We start from the raw sequence: 19,663 nt of genomic DNA on the forward strand, positions 1-19,663 counted from the left end.
GTTCAGTCAATGAGAGGTGGACATTATTTCTCTGCTTGTCAGCCACAGCTACTACACCTACCACCCTAACAAATGGATGAGCATTCCATTCTCCTGCACCCTTGATCAATGACAAATGGTGGACAACACCTGCTCACCACACTCACAGTTCCTCTTCATGATCAACAAAGAGAAAGTGCCCACATTCCCAACAGTTACTACAACAACCCAGAGACTCATGGTGAGTGTCCCAATTCTGCCAAGCTATCAACCAAAGAAGCATGCTGCCCCACTTGCCCAATATATCACAAAAAAATCAAGACAAAAAATCAGGGTGAAACAAACCAATACATAACCAACAAATACAAGCAAAAATTCCAAAATGTCTTGCTGACAACAGATAACTTCAAAGTAAACAAAGTAGCAGGACAAGATGTTGCAAGAAAGTGACCAAAATAAAGAAAAACTACCTGATAAAGATACACATACACACATACCTTCCAAGAAGTTGAGGAAATCACAAATAATACAAACAATACTTTAGGAGACAATACCATAGAAGAATTCAGGAAAAAAAAAAAAAAAAAAAAAACAAGAAGAACAAAATGACAAAATAAAACAGACAATCAGAAATCATATAAAGATAGCAATTAGAAATCCAGAATATTAATAATAAAATTATGGCAGTAGATAACAAATTGAAAGGACAAAAGAGTAGAATTGAGTCAACTGAAAAAGGGATTAGCCAGCTAGAAGACCAATCCCTCAACACCAGTTTGTATGAAGAAAAATCAGAAAAAAAAAAAAAAGAAAAAAAAAACAAACAAAAAACTGAAGAAATCCTAAGAATCATGTGGGACACTATCAAGTGGAAAATATTTTCATGTGATTGAAATTCCAGAACAGGAGGATGCAAAATAAAGAGAGAGAAAAAGGAGGAAAAAAAAAATCATCAAAGATTTGCTAGTAGAAAACTTCCCTAATATCATGACAGATGAAAAGATATACATTGACAAACTCAAATGGACCCTATACAGGATACACCCCAAAGAGAGTTACCAAGACATATTATAATCAAATTTTCCAAAAGCAAATACAAAGAAAGAGTCTTGAGAGTAGCTTGGGAAAAGCACCTACAAAGGGCAACCATAAGACTAAGGTCTAATTTCTCAGAAGTCAAGAAAACAATGATATGACGTATATATTAAACCTTGAAAGAATAAAAATCTTCAACCAAGAATTATAAATCCAGCAAAACTATCCCTCACATAAGATGGTGAAATTAGGACATTTTCAGATCAACAAAAATTAAAAGAATTTGTAAAAACAAGACCAACCTTACAAGAAATACTAAAGGGAGTCCTTTGGAAAGAGAAACAATGGAAGACAGCAACCTAAAAGTAAGACACATGACAACATTACCCAGAAATGAATCCAGAAAAAGAATTCTCAAAATTAAAGTAAGCTTATAATAAGCTGAATATAGAGAACCAGAGGTGTCAATCTGTAAACAACAGCTACAAAGTAAAAAGAGGAATTTAATAGTATAATTACAGAACTTCCAAATGGAGAGGAAGTTAGGATAATATCAAGATAGAACAGACTGTTTCAAACTTAGGAAGATACATATTAATTACAGGGTAACCACAAAGAAAATTGTTAAGCTTTCTAACCAAATTAAGAAAGTAGAAAATTGTATGGATTTAGTCAACACAAATTAACAGCAACAAAGAAAATGAAAATGAAATCTGATAACAAAATGAACTCAGCACAGAAAAAATATTCAGAACAAAATAATTGTCAACATGACAATATAAAACACAAAAGAATGACAGCAGTATATTCATAACTATCATTAATTACACTGAATATGAATGGATTACATGCACCAATTTAGAGAAAGACAGTCGCAGAATAGATAACAAAACAGGACCCATCAATATGCTGTCTACAAGAGACTCAGATTAGATACAAAGATAACAACAATTAAAAATAAAAAGTTGAAAAAAAGTCAAGCTAATGGTGACCAAAAAAAAGTAGGAGTGGCAATATTAATTTCTGATAAAACAGACTTCAAGGCATAAACCATCATAAGGGACGAGGAAGGACATTATATGATAAAAGGTCAATACAGCAAGAGGATATAACCATAATATATATCTATGTAATCTACCACATAAATAAAATAAAATACACAAAGCAAACACTAACAGAATTGAAAAGAGAAATGGACAACTCCACAAGAATAATATGAAATTTTAACACATCATTTTTGATGAAGAACAGAACTAGAAAGAAACTCAACAAAGATACAGAAGATCTAAACAGCAATCAACCAACTTTATCTTACAGACATATACAGAACACTCCAGCCAACAAAAACACAATACACATTTTTTTCGATTGCATATGGATAATTCTCCATAAAATACCATATATTAGGCCATAGAGCAAGCCTCAATAAATTTAAAAATATTGTAGTACTACAGAGCATCTTCTTGGATCACACAATATAAAATTAGAAATCAGTACTAGGAAGAGCAAGGGAAAAATGTCTAGTACATTGAAACTGAATAATACCTTGCTTAACAACTACTGGGTAACAGAAGAAATAAAATACAAAAAAAGAAAAGAAAATTCCTTCAAGCAAATGAGGATGAAAATACAACATACCAAAAATCTTTGGGACACAATGAAAGCAAAAAATTGACTCAGACATCAATTTATACCAATAAATGCATATATCAAAAAAAGGGAAGGAACCAAAATCAGTACCTTAACCCAACAACCTCAACAATTAGAAAAGAACAACAACAAAGAAGCCTACAGTCTCCAGAAGAAAGGAAAAAAATAGATTAGGGTAGAAATAAATGAAACAGAAAAACAACATAAACAATAAGACTAGATATTGGGTCTTTAAAAGATTAACAAAATTGACAAACTAAGGAAATTTAACTAAGAATGAGAAAAAGAAGATGCAAATAGCACAAATAAGAAATGAAATGGGTGGAGTCACAACAGAACCAACCAAAATGAAAAGGATAATAACAAAATACTATGCAGGTCTGTACGCTAACAAATTTGAAAGCTAGAAGAAATGGACATATTTCAAGAAACACATGACCTATTGAAAGTAACACAGACTGAAGTAGAAATTTGAACAGGCCATAACAAAAGAAGAAATTGAACAGATCATAAAAAATAACTCCCAACAACAAAAAAGTCCTGGCCCATAAGGCTTCATGGGAAAATTCTACCAAATATTAAGAGAAGAGGTGATCCCAATTATATCAATACTCTGGAATTCATTTTATGAAGCCAACTGTTTTGGTTACCTAGTGCCACTCTAACAGAAGATACCACAAATGGGATGGCTTTAACAAACAGGAATTTATTCTATTACAATTTTGGGGGTTAGAAGTCCGAGTTCCAGGTTCCAGGCTCTAAGGGCTGGGTGAAAGTCCTCAACCTTGGGCTTCAGCTCTGGCTCTTGTTCTCAGCCCACTGGACCTGGAGGCTTCACTCCAGCTGCTGGGTGCTGAGGCTGACAAACTTGAGTTTGGCAGGTGAAAAGGCACAGTCCTGATATTACCAAACTACACAGCAAGCCATTAATTCAAGTCCATTAAAAGTCCCAAGATTGGCAGGGCAACACGGCAGGCTGCTGATCAATGACTTGGCTACACGCATGGTTCAAGCATGCCATCAGCTGGAGACCTTCCTCAAAGTTGCTTCTTATATATTGGAAGCAGCCCATATCCCTAAAGCAGGTACACAGCTGCTCCAGTAGATTCCACAATGGAGTTAATTATCAATCTCAGCATAGGGAGTAACTACATCCAGATGCCTAGCCACTCAACCAGGCCCAGCCAAGTTGACAACAAATTTAACTACCACACCAGCATAACCTGGTGGCAAAGACACCACTAAAAAGAAATTATAGACCAATATCCTTCATAATGGGAGCTCTGGTGTCATAGTGCCTAACATATTTGACTGCTAACCAGAAGGGTGAGGGTTCAAACCCACCAGCCAGTCCTTGGAAAGAAGGTTGGGCAATCTACTTCCGTAGTGATAGCACCTCAGAAACCCAAGGAAGCGTTGCTATGAGTCGGATCCGACTTGACGGCACATAACAACAACAACAACAATGTGCAAGGATGGTTCAACATTAGAAAATCAATCCATGTAATCTACCATATAAATAAAATAAAGGAAAAGACTCACATTATCATACTGTTTGATGCAGAAAAGACAGTTGATAAAATCCAGCACCCATTCCTGATAAAAACTCTCAGCAAAATACAAACAGAAGGAAAATTCCACAACATAATTAAAGGCATATACACAACTCTAGAAAGGAAATAGTGAAAACAATATCACTTACAGTAGCTATTGAAAAGATAACATACTTAAGAATAAATATACCTAGAGACGCAAAAGACTGATACAAAGAAAACTACAAAACATTACTATAAGAATCTAAAAGGGACCAATATGGATGGAAAAACATACCATGTTCATGGATAGGAAGAGTGATCATTATAAAAATGTCAATACTACCCAAAACAATCTATAGATATAAAGCAATACTGATCCACATTCCATCCATATTCTTTAAGGAGATGGAAAAACCAATCATTAGGTTTCTAAAGAAAGGAAACAGACTTCATATAAGCAAAGCACTACTGAAGTGGAAGAATAAAGCAAGAGGACTCATGCTTCCTGATCTCAGCACCTACTATACAACCACAGTAGTCAAAACAACCTGGTATTGATACAACAGACACATAGAACAATGGAACAGAATTAAAACCACAGAGGTAGATCCATCCACCTATGGTCAGCTGATCTTTGACAAAGAACCAGAATCCATTAAACAAGGGAAAAGACAGTCTCTTAAACAAGCTCTCAAAAAAACAAACTCACTGCCATTGAGTCAATTCCCATCTAATAAGTAGATCACTCCATCTTCCTTCTGCAGAGTGGCTGGTGGGTGTCAGCCACTGACTTTCTGGTTAGCAGCCAAATGCCTTATCTACTACACCACCAGAGCTCCTTGTTTAACAAATGATCCTAGTAAAACTGGTTATCCATTTGCAGAAAAATGCAACAAGATCCATACCTCACACCATATACAAAAACCAATTTATGCGCTCATTTATGGTATCAATGGACTATCAAACATAACCAAAAATGCACAAACAGCAGAAGATAAACTAGATGACTCAGCCCTTTGAAAAATTACATTCTTATACACATCAAAAGATTTCTCCAAAAGAGTAAGAAGAAGAAGAAGAAAAAAACCCTACAGATTGGGAAAAATTATTTGGCAAAATCATATTCAAAAAGGGATTTAACTCTGTAATTTACAGACCACTTCAACAACAAAAAGGCCAACAATCCAATTGAAAAAAATGGCAGAGAACATGAATAGACACTTCACCAAGAAGATATTCAGGCATCTAAGAAACACATGAATTAATGCTTGAGATAATCTGCAATCGTAGTTGTTGTTAGGTGCCATTGAGTCAGTTCCAATACATAGCAACCCTATGTACAGCAGAACAAAATACTGTCCAGTCCTGCACCATCCTCATAATCATTGCCATGTCTGAGCCCATCATCACAGTCGCTATGTCAATCTATCTTTTTGAGGGTCTTCCCCATTTTTGCTAACCTTCTACTTTAACAAGCATGATATTCTTCTCTAGGGAGTGGCCCCTTCTGACTACATGACCAAAGTACAAGAGATGAAGTATGGCCATTCCAGCATCTAAGGAGCATTCTGGCTGTGCTTTCTCTGAGACAGATCTGTTCATTCTGCTAGTAGTCCATGGTACATTCAATATTCTTCAACACTGCTACAACTCAATTTGTCTGTGGTCCCCTTCATTCATTGTCCAGTTTTCACATGCATATGAGGATATTGAAAATATCATGAGTTGGGTCAGTCCCACCTTAGTCTTCAAAGACATCTCAGCTCTTTCACACCTTAAAGAGGTCTTTTGCAGCAGATTTTCCCAATGCACTATGTCATTTGATTTCTTGACTGCTGCTTCCAGAGACATTGATTATGGATCCAAGTAAAATGAAATCTTTGACAATTAGTCATTAGAGAGGAGCAAATCAAAACAACAATGAGATATCATATTATCCCTGCAATAATACTAAAGTTCAACAAAACAGAAAACAAGAAATGCTGGCAAGGGTACAGAGATTGAATTCTCATGCACTGTAGGTGGGACTGTAATTTGGTGTAACTGCTATGGAAAACAGTAGGTGCTTCCTTAAAAAGTTGGAAATAGAAATACCATTTGATGCAGCAATCCCACTACTAGGTATATGTATTAAAGAGGTGAAATCTAGAACACAGAGAAATTTATGCATGACCATGTTCATAGCAGCATTACTCACAGTAGCAAAGAGATTTCAATAGCCTAAGGGCCCATCAGGAGCTTTGGTGGTGTATAGTGCCCAGGGCATTTGACTGTTAACCAGAAGGCTGGTGGTGCAAATCCACCGGCCATTCCTTGGAAGGAAGATTGGGCACTGTACTTCTGTAGCAATACCACCTTGGAAACCAAGGAGGGGGCACTATGATTCAGACCCGACTGGATGGCAGTGAGTTTGGTTTAAGTGCCCATCAATTGTTGAATGGATAAAAAACTATGGTACGTGCACAAAATAGAGTACCATACAATGTTACAGAATAACAAAGAGTCTGCAAAACACTTCATAACATTAATGAACCTGGATGAAATTATACTGAGTGAAACATGTCAATCACAGAAAGAGGCATACTATCCACTGTTACAAAAAGACAATGAAAGGTTTACAGAAGGAAAGAAACTTCTCAAGGAGGAGTGGGGAGTGAAAATTACTAACTAGATAAGACAGATACATTAATTTTGGTGAAGGGAAAGGCAATTTACAAAAAATGGGTGACCCACACGATATCACTAAGGACATACAAAAAATGGGTGATGAGCACAATATTACTAAAGAAAAAGAAGACCTGGAGAGGTGAGTAAGAGGTGCATTAAAGGTAAACATTACTGTATGCACAATCTTTCATTATGAGTAACAAACATTAATCTATGAGTGGATACGTAGCTAAACAGGCAAGATAATCCAGTATGGGTAGGTGCCACGTCCAGCAAAACCACACAGGTCACAAAATGAAGCGACACAAAAATATTAATGGTTTTCTTTTTTTTTAAAGGAGTGGGGGCCAGGAAGACACCCTGCATATTCTGTGAGAGCGACCCCTGTTGCATCCACTCTGCTTTATTTATACATAAGCATATGATTACATCATTATTCTTGATATTTCTTTAAGACAATCAAGTATTCAATCAAATATTCTTCTACAGTAAAATAAAATATTTCTTTATAACAATGAGTAATTAATTAAAAGTTAAAGTTTTGCTCTTTCCTGTACCTGAAGGCATTTTCCCATGTCCAAATGTATTGGATAATTAATTAGGTTAACATCTCTTGCAGGATTAGCAAATAATCACTAAGATACATCATTCTAAAACATAATATGATTGTTAAGATGCATGATTCTGAAGACTGGTTTCTAAGGTATACTATTCTTTGGGCAAAACATTATTCCAGGGAGACAGGTTAGCAATCATTCTGCTGAGGCAATGTTCCTCCCAGGAACACAAAGCTGAAGCCAAGCATTCAAGTGTAAGAGAGCCCTTGCCATCTCTTAAAGCAAACATTCAACCACAAGAGAGGCCTTGCTATCTCTTAAACATTCAACCATAAGAGAAGCCTTGCCATCTCTTAATTGTAATTAGAACATGTGCCTTGCAATCATGTTCTTTTGGGGGTCTTTTTCTTGGTCTACAACAGGTAGTTGAATGGGACTATACCTATGACCATATGTAGGTCTGGCAGATAATATTTCTATGTATGTATGTGCTGTAAAAATGTCCATATATATAGTAGAGCTAACAGGGGAAAAATTATGGAAACTTCTTGACTATAACCAAATACCTTGAGGGGATGAGTACCTGGGTCTGAGGACTGAGGACCATAGCCATGGAGAACATTAAGGTCAGTTGGCATAACATAGTCCACAAAGACAATGTTCTATATCCTACTTTGGTGAGTTGTGACTGGGGTCTTAAAAGCTTGTGAGGTGTAACTATTGGTCTCTCATTAGGAACAAAGAAGAGTAAAGGTAATTGAAGACAAATGGAAACAATTAGTTCAAGGACTAGCAGGTCACGTGAACTTCAACCTCCATGATCTTGAAACCAGAAGAACAAGATGGTGTCCAGCTACCACTGCCAAACACTCTGAAAGGGATCACAATAGGAGATACTGGATAGAGTGGGAGAAAATTTGGAACAAAACTCAAAATCATAAAAAAAGACCAGGCTTACTGGTCTGATAGATATTGGGGAACCCCCAAGACTATGGCTCTTGGGCCAGGTTTGCTGGTCTGATAGAGCCGGGTGGAACCACTGAGACTATGGCCCCTAGCTGACCTTCAGGTCTGGAATTGAACCCAGACTTGTGGCTTCCAGCCAAACAAAAGACAGGCATAGGAGTTGAACATTTACCTGAGGTAGATACACTCCTTGGAGAGAATATCATGGGAGAAAGAATGGCTGCTTATGCACAGGGAGACAGCTCAGGGGGCAGGAGTGCATGGAGGGATGGACACAGGGAAGAGGTGACTGTCAGGAGGAAGTGGGAGGGGAGCTGTTGCATTGTGGTGAATTGTGGTCAATGTCATGAGACAAAGTGTATGTGAACTGCTGTACGGAAAGTGAATTTGCTCTGTAAATTTTCACCCAAATCACAATTAAAAGAAAGAAAGAAAGAAAGAAAGAAGTGATGGAAAAGCTCAATCTCTACAGTCAAAATAAGGCCAGGAGCTGATTGTGGAACAGACCATCAACTGCTCGTATGCAAGTTCAACTTGAAGTTGAGGACAATTAAAACATGAAAAAGAAAGACAGACAGACTATGGCCCTTAATCACCCTTTAAGCCTGGAACTGAACTCATCCCCATGGCTCATTTGCAGCCAAACAATAGGCAGGTGTATGGGGTGAACAGTAACACTCAGGAGCTATACACTCATTAAAACAACCAACCATAGTGATGAAAAGGGCAGCATTTGCCCAGGGATAAAGCTCAGTAGGTGGGAAGGGATAGGAGAAAAGAACAAAGGGAAATGGTAACCAAGGGAGGAAGTGGGGACCAAATTCAGTATCATGAAACAAAATGTGTATGAACAGTTGAATGGAAAACCAATTTGTTCTGTAAAATTCCACCCAAATCACAATAAAAAGAAAAAAATAAAATAAAAACATCACTGTCTTGCAAAAAATTAGTGACATTTTCAGAGTTTAAGTTTGAATTATAGTTAAAAAAATAGTGACACATTAAAATGTACATTTGATAGAATTAACATATCCAATAGATTTACATTTTATATTTTCTTAATTTTTTTCCCCAAAATTGCTAACTTCTCTCTCTCTCTCTCTCTCTCTCTGTATTGTTTAGGGATATTCTGTCATGTGGCATGGAGTGCACAAATCAAAGAGGCCAACTGGGTAGCAGCAAAGGAAAACAAAAGAGGGAAGAAGTAAATTACTCAAAACACATCCTGGATCCATGCATCAATATGTCAAAAGGCCTGATGATGGCCAGGGTTAATCAAAAGACACTGCTTGTCAATCTCTAATAATTAATAAAACTGATTCTTCTGATACATTCTGCAGGAGAGCAAACAGTGCAATGGCAGAATTTGAAGCAGAAGAGAGTGATGAAAGTGACTCAAACCATGTTGCTGTAAATGAGACGAGTGATGTTAAGGAGAAAGATTTGAAAATTTTGTGTACTGTTTCTTTCTGGAAGATACCAGTTCCAGATAATTTTCAAGTTGAAATTATCAAAAGATAAAGTGCTTTTTTCCAGAACAAAGATGGGCCTTTCAGTGTTGTTGGCCAGGCAAAATGCAAAAGCAAAGAGAGATGCACACCAGCTTTCAAAAGAGTGGTTTTACAAGGTGATGCCAAATGGCAAAAAATTTTGTGGTCATGGATGGTTTACTTAATAGGCTAGCTAGAATTTATACTGTTTTTTGCTGATGACTGTTTGCTAGGTACCACATCCAAATATGTGACTGAGTTTCACAAGGGATGGAAATTGAGCCCCAAATCACAAAACCATGAGTCATCTGAAGAGCACTACATTGTCTTGAAAAGTGGAAAACATTGGCAGTAGGAGTGAGGCTGCATAAAATCATTGATGCTGAAACTATTGCTTTGATGGAAATGGAGAAGGAAAAGTGGAAGGACATCTTGCACAGATTGCTTTATATCACGTTTTTTCTTGCCAAGCATAATCTGTCATTCCTGTTGCCACAAGGAAGATGCATCTTCACTGACTAAAGGGAACTAGTTTGAAATGCATTGAAATGCTTTCAAAATATGATACAGTGCAGAAAGAACACTTAATGAGAGTAAAGTGGAACACATGTAAACTTAAAATACTGATTTTTATCTTGCACCAAAAACTCAGGTTATAGTGCCCTGGCAAACCATGTGAAGGAGAAGTTCATCATGACATAAAATCTAAGAAGTACTTTGGGATCATGTTTGACAGCATACCTGACATATCACAAACTGAGATGTTGGAAGTGATCAGATATGTAAAAACCAACAATAGGAAAGTTGCAGTGAAAGAAGTCTTTCTAGAATTTTTCCCTCTAAAGGGGAAAAAAGCTGCTCACCTCAGCTCTGACATTATTCAAAAACTAGAAAGTGATGGACTGCACATAATGATAATGGTGCTACCATGGCTGTAATCCATGGAGGTGTACAAGTCTTCTCAAGAGAAATAACAAGACAAGCATTTTTAATGGATGTGTGAACCATTCGCATAACTTGTGCAATCAATACTCTTTTGCTGAAAATGCATTATTAGTGACATTTTTTGGAACTCATGAGACAATGTTTTCTTTCTTTGCTGCTTCCTGTCTATCTATAGGGATTTGTTAATTGAACATACCGGAGTGTCCGTGAAAAGGCTATCATCAACATGCTGGAGTGTTCATCATGTAGTTAAGACAATTAAAGAAAAGTTTGATAAGTTTGTGGTGGTGATTGAAGCTCTTTGTGATTCATATGAAAATTTGGACACAAGGGAAGCAGCACAAGGTCTTTTGCCTGCTGTCTGATTTCTTTTTTTCTGTGCCACCTGTACTTCTGATATAATGTACTTCAGGAAGTAAATCTTCCACAGCAGTACCAGCAGATTAAGGACTTAACCCTTACAAGGTGGTGACTAAGTTAGAGGTGCTAAGACTTTGAATGCAGGGGAAGCACTCACCCAGCGGAGCATGCAATTGAACAGGTGCTTTTAAAATCAGATAAATATGGAAAGAAGAGCCAGGTTCAAGAAGAGGATGGCAGGGGATGGGAGCGGGGCAGCAAGCAATGTTGGACTCACTCTACAAAAAGAAACTAAAAGGAAGATGCTTGGGGGCAATGATGACTTTCATTCTGAACTCCAGATAAGATCAAGAGCCATCAAGAAAGTAGCAGCCATATTTCATGCTGTTCAAGCAGAGTCTCACATCTGCCACTGAAGAATAGTTAAAGGTTTTCATTCCAAAACTGGCAATTTGCTATGATGAGGTATCTGACAGTGACTTATTAATACCATGGAGGCTGAGAAGACAACTGAAATCAGCAGAGATTGATCTGGAAGATGCCAAAGACTGGGAAAATTAGATGTTTGGACATTCATAGCTGAATGGGACCTTCGTAGAATCTCTCCCAACCCATTCCTAAGCCTGAATTATTTCTGACAATTTCTGTGTTTGTAGCTTCATGTGAGAGGAGCTTTTCAAAACTGAAGTTTATAAATAACTACTTGTGATCTACCATTGGACAATCAAGGCCTTCCAGTCTTGTGATCTTATCAATGGAAAGTGAGTCATCAATGGATGAAGTGATTTACAAGTTTGCATCTTTGAAGGCCAAGAAAGAAAAGTTCTGATTTAACCCAAATGGTCACTAAGTGCTGAAATGCTTGTGTATTTGTTCCCGTTTATGTCTATGGTATTGTTTCATTTATGAATATATTTTCACATGTCTTTGTCTCCAACTTCTACATTATTTGGGCTGTCACTGATTATGAAAACCTAATCTGTTAATGTATCTCATGTGTCAGTGAAGTTTAACATAATAATGAACATAATTTTGATGTACTCAAACATTTTTACTTTAAATTGTATTGTTTTCTCACTGAATTCTTTAATCATATGAGACTACATAAATATAAATATATTTAAGTGGTGTGTATGATATTGTAATTTAAAAGTGTAATTTTAATTTTGCTACTTGTTTCTGTTACTAGTATTGCCTTTACATTCAGTGATACATGGGAATTATGATCTATGATTAACATTAGCACAAAAAACAGCAAGGATAGTTTGGTGTGGAAAGGGGTCCATGGCGGGGGTGTGGCACAATGAGTTACTACACTGGTTGACACCAACCCTAGTGATGTCACCAGTATTGAATGCACATGTGTTAAGATTTATTTAATGTATTAAGGAGGTATTACATCAGAATAGTAAAGTTAGTTTACAGAAAATTCAATAGATTTATATACAAAGCACTAAAAAAAAAATGTTGGTATAAGATTGCTAGGTTAGACATACAAGTGGCTAATGTTCTACAATGTATAAAACTAAAGGGTGAATTATTTGTCTGTATACCAGATTTAAAAAAATCTCCAAATTAACATATAACTTTACAGAATTAGTGCTCTTACCTATGGTAAATAAATAATTAAATTTCCCTAGATAATAAGATGGTGTTTGGGTGAGCTCTTAGTTAGTGCTCTGGTTTGGCACTGAAAAGACATGCAGTTATTCATTTGCCTTATTCTGAAATTTTGTATGTTTCTTAAAAGTCCTTGGGTTTTACTCCAAGCCTAATGAGATGGACATCAATGGGTGGATACCTGAAGTTGAAGACATGGGAGCATGTTTTTGACTCCCATGTGAAGAGTCAAAAGGCCAAGAGTGTATGTATGTGCCAGAGAGGTGGTTGCGTTAACTGTTCTGCATTTGCACAGTTTGATGAAGCAAGTGTGCAAGAGACATAGGACAAGTGCTAGAGTATGAGAGAAAGTCAATGGATCATTTTAAATTCTTTCCAGAAGGACCACTGAGACTCAATACAGAGAAGCAAGAATTATTACCTGATGCCTAAAACCAAAACAAACTCATTGCTATCAAGCCTATTCTGATTCATAACGACCCTATAGGACAGAGTAGAACTGTCCTATAGGGTTTCCAAGCATGTAATCTTTGTGGAAGCAGATTGACACAGTTTTCTCCCCACAGAACAGCTACTGGGTGTGAACTGCTGACCTTTCAGTGAGCAGCTGAGAACATTAACCACTGTGTCACCAGGTTTGGGGAGAATTCATCACTTGCACTAGGATAATGCAGATAAGAGATCCCTAATGGATGAGGAAGGAGTGGTCTCTGAAATATATGCCTCTTTAAACACCAGACAGGCTCAGTGTCAGTCAGATTAAGCACTATGACACCAGAGCTCTTATCAAAAATAAAGGCCTTAATTATTTTCTATTTTCTTATTCTACTTTATTTTCTTTCATAGCACCCAACATAGATTGATTTTTATATTTCTACCTGAATTAAAATACAAGTTTGACAGTAAGAGGGACTTTGTTTTCTTCACTGCAATATTTTAGAGGCTTGAAACAGTAGACTTCCAATAAGTATTTGTTACGTAAGTCAATGAATGGAAGAATGAATGAATGGACATCAAAAATACTTTTCCTCCTCAGAAGGAAGGTTGGGCAATCTACTTCTGTAGTGATACCGGCTTGGAAACCCAAGGAGGGGTTGCTGTGAGTCGGATTTGACTCGACAGCAGTGAGGTTTTTTTTTTTTTTTTTTTTTTTGTGGAATTTTGAAAAGCATACACATGGGAGATCTACTCTTGCACAAGAAAACACTAGTAGTATTATACATCCATTTGAAGCTTATCATTGTATTTGATTTAAATGAAGGGCTTGGTAAAGTTATGCCGTGATTACTATTATAACCACACCATGACCACACTACCACCATTGTTTACCATTTATTAAATACTTACTATGACATTGGCATGGTGTTAAAGGCTTAAAATAATTGCTTCATTTACTCATCTATGCCGTAGTATGTATGTGCTAGATGTCATTGTTATCCCATTTAAACAATGAAATTGGGTTTTGTGAACTTGTTCAAGGTCACACAGCAGGTGAGTGTGATAGGACCAGGACTCAGACTCAGGTCTAAAGCTCAGACTCATAACCAAACAGCTATGATTTGTAATCTTATACAATTGAACTGACCAAAGGAAAATATTAAATGCTTTCTTAATTGGGATTTGTATGCACATTAATGTGAAAAGCAGTGGTATTTTCAGTATAGTAGTTGAGATTGTTAATCTAGTAAAAAGATAGATGCAATGTGGTTAAGCATTGAAGTTTACATGATGATGGACTGCAGAATCAATTATACATCCTAATTGCAATATATGAAGCATATATGAAATGACACAGCATATCTGGAAACCAAAATAACAATAAGTTCCCTATTGGTGCCTTTTTGTTTGGAATAGAAGAGAGACATTGAAAAGTATAGGTTGAAATTATATATGTATATATAGGAACTAAGGATCACTGGTGGGACAATGATGAAGCACTCAGTTGCTAACCAAAGGATCAGTGGTTCAAACCATCCAGTAGCTCCTTGGGAGAAAAGACTTGGTGATCTGCTCCCACAAAGAATACAGAAGAGGCAGCCTTATGGATCAGTTCTACTCTGCCATCTAGGGTCACTATGAGTCAGAATTGACTTGAGGGCAAATAACAACCTTTAGAAGCTTGAATAGCTCAAGTGATTTGTGATCTGCCACTCCTCCGAAGGAAGGTTGGGCAATCCTACTTCCGTAGTGATAACTGCTTCGGAAACCCAAGGAGGGGTCGCTAGGAGTCGGGGCCGACTCGAAGGCAAACAACAACAACAACAACAACTAACCAAAAGTTTGGTGGTTCAAATTAGCCCACAGAAGAAAGTCTGGCTACCTGCTTTTGTAAGATTGCAGCCAAGAAAACCCTATGGAGCAGTTCTACTCTGTAACACACTGGGTTGTGATTAGTCAGTGGTCAACTTGACTGTAGCTAACACAACAACATATCTATATTTACACTCATAAAACACCATAGGTCATATATTTGGCATAAATGGAGTTCTATATTTGTCAAGAGACCTGGATTCTAATTTTGATTCTGCCTATTAAGATTTGTGATGAACAATTAAATGTAACATATGTAGGAGTTCTGAGACCAAATTCTTGGATTAATTCCTTTATCTGCCATTTGCTGTGTTATTTGGGCTTAAGTTATTCAAACTTTGTATGACTTAGTTTTATTACATGTAAATTGAGGATGATAATGGTAATATTTACCTCATTTGGCTTAAGGATGAATTAAATATTACCAATAAAGCTCTTATTATAGTGCCTGGAAATGGTAGCTCAGTAAGCCATTATTATGATTATTGTCTCTTATTTCACTTCCTCATCTCTAAAAAGAGGGTGGATATACCCCCTAATCTCCAAGAAGCCTTTCAGTCCAAAGCTCCAGGTATTGTTTAGATCCCTCGCCCTTGTCTACCTATGACCACATCTCAATTTCTGCTCAGGGCTCCTTTGCTCCCTCTGCCGGTAGGCAGAGGCGGGACCACGCGTTCTGGTTGCTATGGGTACCGAGGTAGCGCAGTAACCAAGGAGACCAAGGCGGAAGCTCTGGGCAGCAAGCCGGACCCGCAGGTGTGACGCGGCCGCAGGGGTCTCCAGGTGGGTCGGCTGGTTCCCGGTGGCTGCGGCGGACAGAGGGCCTGGAGTCTGTGTGGCTGGGTAGCGCGTCGGGTCTGGGAGGTGCTGGGATCAGGGCGCCGCGCCGGGAAGGGAGACTTAGTTCGGAGAGGAGCTGGGTCCTAGGGCTCAGAGCAGCCGCCCGGTGGGTGTTTCCTGAGCCGGTGCCAAGTCCACAAGGACTTCCTAGCCCACCATGCCAAAGGAGACAGGGACCAAGGTAACCCCAGACAGTGAAACCAGGGTCTTAATCACTTGTTCGTCTTCTATAGCCATTAGCGCCTTACGAAAAACATTTGGTATTTCTTGTATTCTTTCTTCATGCTCACTCTTCTCCTAAATAGAGAACACGCTGGCAGGTTGGCAGAGAGAGTTGGGTGATGGGGGAGCTAATGCCTGAGAAATCTGAAGCTGTAGAAGTCCCCCCCACCCTTCCCAATATCAGCATTGGGAGCTCTGGTAGCATAGAGCCTAAGGCATTTGACTGCCAACCAGAAGCCTGGTGGTTTAAACCCACCAGCTCTACCCAGAAGGAAGGTTGGGCAATCTGCTTCTGTAGTGATATACCGCCTCTGAAACCCAAGGAGGGGTCACTATGAGTCTGATCCGACTTGACGGCAGATTTCTTCCATTTCCTGTATAGTTTTTTATACTTTGGTTCTTAAATCCAAAGTTACCAAGTACGAAGTGTAAAAAAAAAAAAAAAAAAAAAAAAAATTGGAAAGTTGAAGCTACAGAAGATTAATAGTATGCAAACTGTGTGCTTATGGAAATCCAGTAATATCTTCCCCCTCTCCCTGGCACCTTATTTTATAAGCTTCATAGAGTTCTGCTCTAACCTCCTGGAAAATTGCCTGTTGTTATATGAACAAATTATCTGAAAATAGCTCAATTCTTTATTTTCTTCAAAACACTCAATGCTTCCTACAATTATTTTATTTGTCTTAAAAAAAAAAAAAAAAAAACACTTTCCTCACCAGACTGTAAACTCAGTATTGTTATTATACCTGTCTGGTTCACCTTGTTCCTCAGTGTCTAACATGATACCTGACACAGGGGAAGAGCTCAATGTATATTTGTTGACTGGAAAAAAGAAAACAAAAATTTGTTGAAGTTGTAGGAAAGATAGTATATAGCTTTTAAAAAAAGTATTTCACAGAGTAGATTATGCAACAAATTAAAAACAGTAGGAAAAAAATACTTGAAACTTTTTTCTTTATTTTGGGCACATACATTGATACCTCTCTGTGTCTAGGCTTGGTACTAATTTCTGAGAGTTCAAAGATTAATAGTAGGACTACCCTCAATAATTTGGCTAGTTGGGAAAAAAATACGCCCACTCCTTGCTTATCAACATGGTTAGGTTGCAAAGACCAGGTCATTATGTGAAAATGAAGCATGACAACATCATTACAAAACTACAAAATTACGTCATTATGTAACTGCCACATTTCATCATTAAATAACTACTAGGCTGCTGAGAATCATGCCCAGCCAAACTGACATGTAACCTTAACCATCACAGCTAACCTTACTCTTGTCTCACACTTCGAAGTTCATTACTGCCAGATGTATCTTGTTAATGGCCAAAATAGTAAATAGTAGATCTTTTACTATTATAAATGTGAAATGTCAGATGAGATAGTTGATAAGTGAGGAATAGTGTTGTTAGGTGCCGTCAAGTTGGCTTCAACTCATAGTGACCCTATGTACAACAGAATGAAAGATTGGCCCGGTCATGCACCATCCTCACAATCCTTGCTATACCCGAGTCCATCGTTGCAGCCACTATTCCAGTCTGTCTCGTTGAGGGTCTTCTCCTTTTTCACTGACCATCCACTTTTCCAAGCATGTAACAGGGAACAGTCCTTTCTGACAACATGACCAAAGTAGGTGAGACAAAGCCTGGCCATTCTTGTTTCCAAGGAGCATTCTGGCTGCACTACATTCAGGACAGATCTGTTAGTTCTTCTGGTAGTCCATAGTGCTTTCAGTATCCTTTTCCAACACCAAAGTCAAAAGCATCAACTCTTCTTTAGTCTTCCTTACTCATTGTCCAGCTTTCACATGCATATGAGGTAATGAGAAAACCATAGCTTGGGTTAGGCTCACCTTAGTCTTCAAAGAGACATCTTTGCTCTTCATCACTTGAGAAGAGGTCTTTTGCAGCAGATTTGCCCAGTGCAGCACAACATCTTATTTCTTGACTACTGCTTCCATGGATGTCAATGGTGGAACCAAGTAATATGAAATCTTTGACAACTTCAATCTTTTCTCCATTTCTTGTGATGCTACTGTTGCGCCAGTTGTGAGGATTTTTGTTTTGTTTATTTTGAGGTTTAATCCATACTGCAGACTATAGTCTTTAATATTCATCAGTAAGTGCTTCAAGTCATCAAGTAAGGAGTAGGTGTACATATTTAACAAAGAAGCAAAGAGTAACACAAGGCAGATATAATAGCAAACAAGTACGATACACACAACGTCCTTACGGGAGGGGCAGCTCACGTTTGAAGGAAAGACAGCTTCATGATAGAATCAGCCTTTGAACTGAACATTGAATAGAATAAAATTTGTTGAGCAGAGAGGTGGGAAATAAAACAGTAACTGAGGAAGATTGGGGTGCATCATGGAGGAACTTAAATGCCAGGCAGAGTAGCTTGACATATATATTTATTGAGAAACTGTTTTAATTCTCCTGGAATCTGGGTTTCTGGGTATAGGGTGTTGGGGTGACGCACACAGGCCATTTGCCCATAGGTGTCCTTTTGAACCTTGAACCTCGAAGTTAAAAAATGTCACCTTTGAGTCAAACAATGGTCTAGAAACTAGTAAGATCATTTTGCCTTGGAAATTTGTGTTCTTTTGAAGAATTCAGTCTGTTTTTGGAAGCAGACTCCAAAGATCAGACAGAGCTCTTTTAATTGTTCTTCAAGAAAATGCTGTATGAAATTCTTTCTGACTGTAAATTGTTGATCAATTCTGTTCTGGCTTCTTTATCATGAAAATGCTGGTAAGATGTGGTATAAAAATTTTGGAGGTTGTTCTAATTTTAGAATATTTTTGACTGTTTAGTTGAAATGTTACCCTGATCTGAAATTGTATATCCAGTAAACATCAATTAATTTCTGTTATTAATATGATTTTTGTTTTAACACTATTTTGATGTTGTCAGGTGCCGTCAAGTCAGCTATGACTTATAGTGATCTTATGTACAACAGAACAAAACACTACACTAGCCTCACTTTTGCTATACCTGAGCCCATTGTTGCAGCCACTGTGTCAATCCATCTTGTTGAGAGCCTTCTCCTTTTTCACTGACCCTCCACTTTACCCAAGCATGATATTCTCTCTCACTCCCTCTTTAAAATTTTATGGGTATGAAGAGGATTTAGAGACAAAAAATAGTGACCTCATAATTTTGGGAGCAATTTGACAACCAAAGGGTTTCCAAAGGTGTTTAAATATATTGCTGTAAACCTTAAAAAATATTGATGTCAAACAATTTTTAAAATTTCCTTCATATAACAAATTAAGAATGTGAGAGGAAGGAGAACACTTATCAGTAAATCCCCTGAAGGATATGGATCAGTCATTTCTACTATAACAATATTGAAAGGAACCCTGGTGGCACATTTGCTGACAACTGAAAGTTGAGTGGTTGGAACCTACCAAGTGGCACTCAGGGAAAAATTCTGGTGATCTTTCCCATAAAAATTCTAAACCAAATCCATTGCTGTTGAGCTAA

Source organism: Orycteropus afer, unplaced genomic scaffold (genome assembly GCF_000298275.1).
Source record: "Orycteropus afer afer isolate SDZICR_OR568_19922 unplaced genomic scaffold, OryAfe1.0 scaffold00168, whole genome shotgun sequence".
In the NCBI taxonomy this organism is placed as follows: domain Eukaryota; kingdom Metazoa; phylum Chordata; class Mammalia; order Tubulidentata; family Orycteropodidae; genus Orycteropus; species Orycteropus afer.